This window comes from Tenrec ecaudatus, chromosome 5 (assembly GCF_050624435.1).
Source record: "Tenrec ecaudatus isolate mTenEca1 chromosome 5, mTenEca1.hap1, whole genome shotgun sequence".
In the NCBI taxonomy this organism is placed as follows: Eukaryota; Metazoa; Chordata; class Mammalia; order Afrosoricida; family Tenrecidae; genus Tenrec; species Tenrec ecaudatus.
This window is the reverse complement of record NC_134534.1, coordinates 95,074,318-95,082,942: the sequence shown is the minus strand read 5'-3', so window position 1 is coordinate 95,082,942 and position 8,625 is coordinate 95,074,318. Positions and strand designations below refer to the sequence as shown.

At 43.5% G+C, this 8,625-nt stretch overlaps 1 pseudogene; it reads left to right on the top strand.

Moving 5' to 3' along the window:
* Positions 1-5,067: 5,067 nt before the first annotated feature.
* Positions 5,068-7,338, top strand: LOC142449195 (thioredoxin, mitochondrial pseudogene; annotated as a pseudogene).
* The last annotated feature ends 1,287 nt before the right edge of the window (positions 7,339-8,625 follow it).

Below are 8,625 nucleotides of genomic sequence, written 5' to 3'. Positions count from 1 at the left end.
AGTTCTGAGAGAAAAGGATACGTTTTGTAGCATGAAGCACTCCTTTATTAATCCATGAGAAATTGAAGAGCTTTCTAAAATGTAAACAATTCCAAGGGTTAAAATAAAATAAAATTCTGGTGTCATAATCATCAGAGGTTTTTGAAGTAGCTTTATTCTAAGTAAGGCGCCCAGTGAACTGTTAACCACAATGTCAGTGGTTCGAACCCACCACGAGTTCTGTGGGAGAAGGGTGAGCTCCTGGAAGGATCCAGTGTTGGAAACCTACAAGAGGCTGGTCTACTTTGTCTCAAAGGATCACTACCTGTCAGATTTGAATAGCCAGCAGTGGATTCTGCCCCGCCTCCCCTTTGGGTTTTATATTAAACAGTAGCCTTATGCCAAATGTTAGCAAGTTGCCATTGAGTTGCTTGTGAGTTACAACGACCCCTGTGTGTCAGAGAAAAATTGTGTTCCCTGGGGTTTCCAAAGGGAATTTTTGGAAGTAGATTGCCAGCCAATGCCAGTCCTTTCTTCTAAAGAGCCTCTGGATGGGTTCAGGCAACCATGTTAACCGTTTGCGCTCCCAAACAGGTGTTTTTCACAGAAATGAATCCTTTCCTGTTGGGTTAAGGAAATGGTAAACACGACTGCATTCTAGAGTCACACTTTATTGTGCCAAACTTCTCTTGAGCTGTCACAGTGATACTAGTAACTCAAAATCTGCACAGTAAGAGGGACTCAAACATCCACAGGCTACCACCCCAACCTGGATTCAGGTTCCCCGAGGTCCCCTTTAGATAATTATAGTAATGTGCTTCAATTCATTTTCAAGTTTAGTCTCCCAATGTCTTTGTGATTTGAGTGTTACTATTTTCCCCTTCGACATGAGGACAATGGGGTGAGAGTCGTGGATGGCCTACTCAAGCTTTCACTACTATGCAGTACAGGGGCTAGGGTTACAGTTAGCCCTTCGACTTTTGATCCTGGTGGCGTAGTGATTACACCCTGGGATGCAATACGTATGGTCAGCAGTTTGAAACCACAGGACAAAGACTTGGTTTTCTATTCCTGTATAAACAGTTACATCTTGGAACATCCAGGCCAGGGTAAGATGGGGGGGCGGGGGAGGGGTTGGTCTTCACCATGAGTCAGCATTGACTCGATGGCAGTGAGTTTGGTTTGTGAGTTTTGTAAGCACAAAACAAACACTTCAGACTTTTCAGAATAGAGTGCCCACTTCACTATGATGTCTGCATTCCTGGTTACTCATCTCAGCAACAGCAGCCAGAGACGTATTACTTCCTTCACACGGAGGCACTCATGAACCCTCAAAGGTTGTGGCTGAAAAGTCAGTGCCAGATGGCTGTAGGGCAGACACTTCTGAGGACACTGCTCCTCTCAAGTCTCCCAGACAGAAATGCCCAGGCTGACAAAGATGGAGATAACACATGCAGGCCATCTGTTCCAGCCACATGGCTTTTAACAGGGAAAGCCTCAGCGTGAAATGAATGAAGATCGCATAAAGGCAAAGGAGCACCCAGGATGCATTCTTGTTTGTCTATTGGTCCTTAGCTCCTTCTAGATGGGGATAATTAAGACAAGCCCCCATAGATTGCCCCACTCAGCAGGATTCCTGATGACTGCCCAACATGAAGGACAAAGTTGAATGATGACAAATCAATTTTGCGGACCAATCTGCAAGTCGAAGTGACCTTCATCATATTTCTTACTGGGTTGCTCCATTCCCCGCCCCCTCCCTCAAATATATTTGAGGTTGTATATTTGTTTCTTAGCTCTGCTGGAATAAGAGCACCAGCTAGGTGGCTTATGTTGTGTGTTGTGACTTGCCTACATTCCGGCTCCTAGCAGCCCTGTGTACAACAGAGCAAAGTGCTATGTCTGAACCCACTGCTGCAGCAGCCATGGGAATCCATTTTGTTGAGGGCCTTCCCTATTTTTGATGAACCTCACTTTACCAACCACGACGCCCTCCTGCCATGCTTGGTCCCTCCTGATAACACGTCTGAAACACGGGAGACAATCTTCATTCTCACTTCTAAGGGCTGTGCTGACTGTGTATCTTCCAGCGCAGATGTGTTCATTTTTCAGACAGTCCATGGTATACGTATTTAATATTCTTCACCAATACCATCATTCAAAGGCATGAATTTTTTTCTTAAGTTTTCCTTATTTATGGTCCAACTTTTGCACACATAGGTGGCAATAGAAAATACTATGGTTTGGATCATGCAAATTTCAATTCTCAAAGCAACGTCCTTGCTTTTTCTTTTTCCTTTTTTAGTCATTTTATTGGGGGGCTCATACAACTCTTATCACAATCTGTACATACATCCATTGTATAAAGCACATTTGTACATTAATTGCCTTCATCATTCTCAAAACATTTGCTCTCCATTTAAGCCCCTGGCATCAGTTCCTCATTTTCTCCCCTCCTTCCCCACTCCCCTTTCCCTCATGAACCCTTGATCATGTATAAATTATTATTTTGTCATATCTTACACTATCCGATGTCTCCCTCCAGTGTTGTCCGTCCCCCAGGGAGGAAGTTATATGTAGATCCCTGTAATCGGTTCCCTCTCTCTACACCCCCTCCCCCACCTTCCCGGTATCGCCACTCTCACCACTGGCCCTAAAGGGATCATCCGTCCTGGATTCCCTGTGTTTCCAGCTCCTATCAGTACCAGTGTAGATCCTCTGGTCTAGCCAGATTTGCAAAGTAGAGTTGGGAACATGGTAGTGGGGGAGGAGGGAGAGGAAGCATTTAGGAACTAGAGGAAAGTTGTATGTTTCCTCATTGCTACACAGCTCCCTGACTGGCTCGTCTCCTCCCCATGACCCTTCCGTAAGGGAATGTTATACTTAAAAAATATCTTTTGCAGCATATTTTCTGCCACATCCCTGAATGTTGATTGTGGATCCAAGAAGAATGAAATTGTTCGCAATTTCAGTCTTTTCTTTCTTTATCTTGATATTGCTTATTGGTGCATTTGTAAGCATTTAAAAATTTCTTTTTATTGAGATGTAATTCACACAGAAGGCTATAGGTTTTTATCTTAAACAGTAAGTACTTCAAGTCTTCTTTCCTTTCAGCAAGCAAGGCCCTATCATCTGTATATTGCAGGTTGTTTATGACTCTTCTTCCAATCCTGATGCCGCATTCTTCTTCATATATTCCAGATTCTTGGATAATTTACTCAGCATATGGGTTAAGTATGGCGAAAGGGTACAATATTTCTGCCAACTTTTCTTAATTTTGTATCATTTTATATCCCTGTGTTGGGTTGTAATACCGCCTCTTAGTCTACGTACAGATTCCATATGAGCACAATTCAGAATTCTGGACTTCCCATTCTTTGCAATCTTATCCATAAAATCAGGCATTCCCTGCTTTTAAGCCAAGATGCATCTGATACCAGCAACGATATGCCTCATTCCACATCCTCTTCTGATCTGGCTTGAGTTTCTCACAGCTCCCATCCAATGTACTCTTGCATTCAAGTTCGGATTATCTACTGCAAAATTTTGCTTTATGTGATATTAATGACTATTAATGTCTGCAATCTGTTGTATCACTTTTCTTTGGGATGCACATAAATATGGATCTCTTCTGATTGGTTGGCCGTGTAGCTGGCTTCCAATGCCCTTGACATTAATGAGTGAGCACATGCATCACTGCATCTGTTGAACATTTCAATTGATATATGTCAACCAATATTTCCGGAGCTCTGTTTTTCGCCAATGTCTTCAATACAGCCTGGATTTCTTCTTTTAATACTATTGCTTCATGGCCAGATGTTACCTCCTGAATTGGATGACTATCAACCGATTCTTGTTGGCACGCGACTATGTATTCTTCCCATCATATTTGGATGCTTTTTGTACCAGTCAATATTTTGGCCATTGAATCCTTCAATATTGCATTTAGAGGCTTGAGTTTTTTCTTTAGATCCTTCAGCCTGAGAAATTCCCTTGCTTTTTGAACTCCAGGCCATTATGCATTTCATTCCATTTTACTTTATCTTCTCAAGCAACCATTTGAAATGTCTTGTTGAGCTTTTGTACCTCATCATTTATGTCTTTAATTTTTGTTTCTCCATTTTCTAGTTTCAGAGTCTCTTTTGACATCCATTTCAGAATTTACTCGCTTCCTTGTCTTTTTAATGATCTTTTGCTTTCTTCATGTATGATATTCTCACCTTGTCATCCCATAAATCAAATGTCTTTGGACATTAATGCTCAATGCATCAAATCTATTCTTGACATAGTCTCCAAATTTAGGTGGGACATACTCAAGGCCATAATGTGGCTCCCTCAAGTTAACTTATTTGAATTTTGTTCAACTGGAATTTGAAAGATCATATTTCAAAATAAGATCATCATCACAGATACTGGGGATTAGAACTTGAATATATCTATTGAGATGACACAAATCAATAAGAGGTGAATTCGAACAAAATATGTAAGTAAGTACACTCACTCCTTTCTTATAAACATGGTTTGGTTCCAAAGAGAGGTAATTAACTTCCAGATTTCATCTTTACATACATAACTAGAAAAATCATATCACAGCATAACTGCCCAACCGCATCATAGCTGCAAAACCACTGAGAATCATGGCTCAGTCAAGTGGACACACATCCTTGACTACCACAGCCTGTGTTACTTTTGTCTCACACTTTGGACTTCATTACTACTAGATGTATGTTTTTAGTGCACAAAATAGACAGATGGAGACTACATCCTTTTACAATAGTCATAAATGCAAACCAGGTAACAATAGTGAATAAATGAGGAGTTGATTTAAAATTTGAAAGGCAAAACTTGAATATGGGTCACATGATCACTGCCAGATGATTCTGTATTGCAACCAAGTGGTAGAAACTTTTAAAGCCAGGATAATTTTAAGAATTTGTCTTTTAATCAAGAAACAGTTTAATAATAAAATTCCAGATAGTCCCATAGCCTTTATTTTTAGTGACATGTGAAATCCAAATCCGACTTCTGTGTGTTTCATCATATCATTGGAATCACACTCGAAGTTCTTGAGACCAAGCTTCCAGGTAAATGGGTAAGTTCATGAAAACTTTTACCTGAAGGCACATACCTGGAAACCCCCCTCAGTGAGAGATGGTGGCTCAGGTTGACCACTGACCTACATTTGTTGCTGCATTTGGCAGGCTTGGGAATGTCAAAATGAAGTGGGACATTGTTTAGGACTCCTGTATTTGGTTTGCTTTGAGATAGAAAGAGAATTCCTCAGTCTAAAATTCCAAGAAGAATCTTCCATATCCCTTAGGGTCATCATTTAGACAATGAATCTATTCAAGCGTCAAGTTGGAGGCCATATTCAGTCATGATATTTCTGAGTAGATTCTAATTTCTTGCTGCTGTCAATCTTTTTGGTATGATATACCATATATACTCATGTATAAGCTGAGTTTTTCAGCACAAAAAAGTGTGCTGAAAAACTGGAGTTCAGCTTATACACAGGTCAGTGGTACGCCAGTGAGATATAACATCTCGCGGGTGATTGCCATTCCTCTGCTGTTCATTCAAAGCCCCGCTGACACTGTAGGGCTTTGAATGTTTGGTTACTCACATCTAACCAATCAGAGCCATCCTGTGACGTGGACGGCTCCAATTTGCAGAAACACCCGTAGTGATTCACTTGCGCAGGCAGCAGAACTGGTAAGGATGTGTCTGTGTCTGTGTCTGCGCTCCATCTCTCCCTCTGGTCTCTGTGTTAATTCACATCCTGCATTTCCCACCCTAGGTTTATACTCGAGTCAATCAGTTTTTCTGGTTTCCCAGGTAATAATAAGGTACCTCGGCTTATACTCGGGTTAGCTTATACTCGAGTATATATGGTAATTCATCCTCAGTACCATCGTTGTAGGTGTCATGGACATCAGTGATCTTGCACAAAACAAGCAGACCTCCCACACAGTTCTTTATGATGATTCAAACCACTTTAAATTATCACCCCATCAACTCTGGAAACTCTGCTGTGGAAATTTCTAAACTTTGTCAGTTTACGGCAGCCCTGGCATTTAGGAGATTCCTTCACAGGACTCCTAGGCCACAAAGAGAAGACCTTCAGGACAGGGGTGTGAGTGGCAATACTGGGAAGGTAGAGGGAGAGGGGCTTGGAAAGAGGGAACCAATTACAAGGATCTACATATGACCTCCTCCCTGTGGGACGGACAACAGAAAAAGGGGTGAAGGGAGAGATCAGACAGGGCAAGATATGACAAAATAATAATTTATAAATTATCAAGAGGGAGGGGAGAGTGGGGAGAGAGGGGAAAAAAAGAGGACCTGATGCAAAGGGCTTAAGTAGAGAGCAAATGCTTTGAAAATGATGAGGGCAAAGAATGTACAGATGTGCTTTACACAATTGATGTATGTATATGTATGGAATGTGATAAGAGTTATATGAGCCCCTAATAAAATGTTTTTCTAAAAGTTAATTTTAAATACTTATCTCCAAATAATTCAATACAGATAGTCCCCTGACTAATTGGAATTATAGCAAGTCACACCCTTCTCCCTTTCTCGTGGGGCCTCGTATCATTAATAACATGGACTGCTTCCCATGTTGTGGTACCTTATCTGCTCATATTATTCTCACGTGCTCATTCACAGATGTTCAATTTTATGCTTCATTATTAAAAGCACCGCCCTGTAGCACAGTAAAGTCATTGCCAGGCGTTAGTAAAGTTAGTAAGTTGAAAAAGCCCCCACCTCCCCACCCCACACACCCCGGAAGTGACAAAGGGAGTGCCCTTGCCAGGCTGTGCATCGCTGTCATGGCGATGCTGGGAGACAGCACAGCGGCTCCTCCTGCTGAGGGTCCTGGTCTTCGTGTTCTCCAGGAAGCCCCCCAGGGTCGGGGACCCTTCACCTCCAGGGCCCTTCAGATCCCACCGGGCCCTCCTGGTGGCCCTGGCCAGGTGATCCATCACCGTTAGGGTCCAGGATTGGCCTGATTTCCAAGACCGAGGCGTCAACAATGCAAGCCCCATGGTGGCGGATTTCCACGCACAGTGGTGCGGCCCCTGTGAGAACCTGGGCCTGAGGCTGGAGAAGGCGGGGGCCAAGCAGCACGGGGCGGTCCTGACGGCCAAGGCGGACATCGATGATCCCACAGACCTCGTAGTGGCCATCAAGCCCAGTTACCTGGTGGACAAGTTCGTGAGCATCAAGGACGAGGACCAGCTGGAGGCCCTCCTGAAGAAACCAATTGGCTGTCGAGCAGGGAGGTGTCCGACAGCGCCAGGGAGGGCTGGGATCCCTCTTACCAGCTCCCCTGGGCTGGCTCTTAGGGGCCTGTGACTGGGAGACCTGTGAGTCCAGTGAACTTCCGGCCAGGGGTACCCATGGGGGGAGTTGCTCCCGCTGTGGACATTGGCCCGCTGTCCTCCCTGCCAACACCCAGGGCTAAACTGTCTTCCCAGGAGGCAGCAGGCCAGCCTGGGATGCTCCGGCCAGGACACCTAGTCCTCTCCTTAGCCCTTTCTGATTGGAACCCAGCTCTTCTCCATCTTTGTCTCTCCTGCTGCTATTTTGTGACGAAAAACAAAAAAGGATGAAATTAAACAGCGAAAGTGATGGGTCTTTCTCCCATCTTTTGTAGGCCTGTCATAAAAAAAATCCATGCTTCCTCCTGCAGTGCAGACGGGCTCTGGCTCCCACTCTAACTCAACCCAGTCAGCACACCCTGCCTCCCAGACTCAGGGACGGAGGGCAAGCCCTGGCCGGCCACGAACCTTGGGTTCCTGTCTGGAAGGTCCCAGCAACCCCTGCCCCGTCCCCCCTTCTCTGAGCAGGTGGCTCAACTCAGACCAATAAAAGGAGGGCTTGTACTGCCCATAGCTTCCCATACCCAAACCAAAACAAAACAAAAGATAGAAAGTTGGGGCAGGGTTAAATTCTAATGACATACAATGGCTGAACTGCACATGAAGCTCTGATGGTTTGCAGGTTTCTGAACTGACTTTTAAGACACCATGGGAACGTCTTTGAGATCAGGTATAAAGCTCAAAATCCTATTCTGTGTGTCATAGCACATTAGAAGCATCAGCTTTCAATTTGAAGTCAAGTTCTTTAAGTTTCTCTAACTTGCTCTGCACTGAGTATACCCTAACAATATGTTGAACAAAAGAAGCCACGCCATTGAAGATTCCAATCCAGCAAAAGATGAGGAAGTTCAAGGCGTGAATAGAAAGATGGCTTTTATTCAAACTTCTGAATATGGAAATAAAGTTAAGCAATACATGAAAGACTGTCTCCCCCAGCCACTTTGCCCATAATTAATGGTAACAATAGATTTTGCAGGTATTTTAAGGAGCAAATGACACACAATTAATTATTTTAACGGAAAGACACAGGGATCAATCCACAAGATGGAGAAGTCAAATACAGAATAGTTTACTGATGATTCAAACAAAAACAGGAGCCTTTGTGAAAACTTGAAGGAACAGCACGGGGAAGATTACCACACGTACTTTAATAGCAGCAAGGAGCGGTGCTGCGGCTTCAAATGCACATTTGGCTTATGTAACGTGTGTGATTGGAGGAGCAGACAGAACCTATGTTAAAGCTGCCAAAACCTTCAAGGAT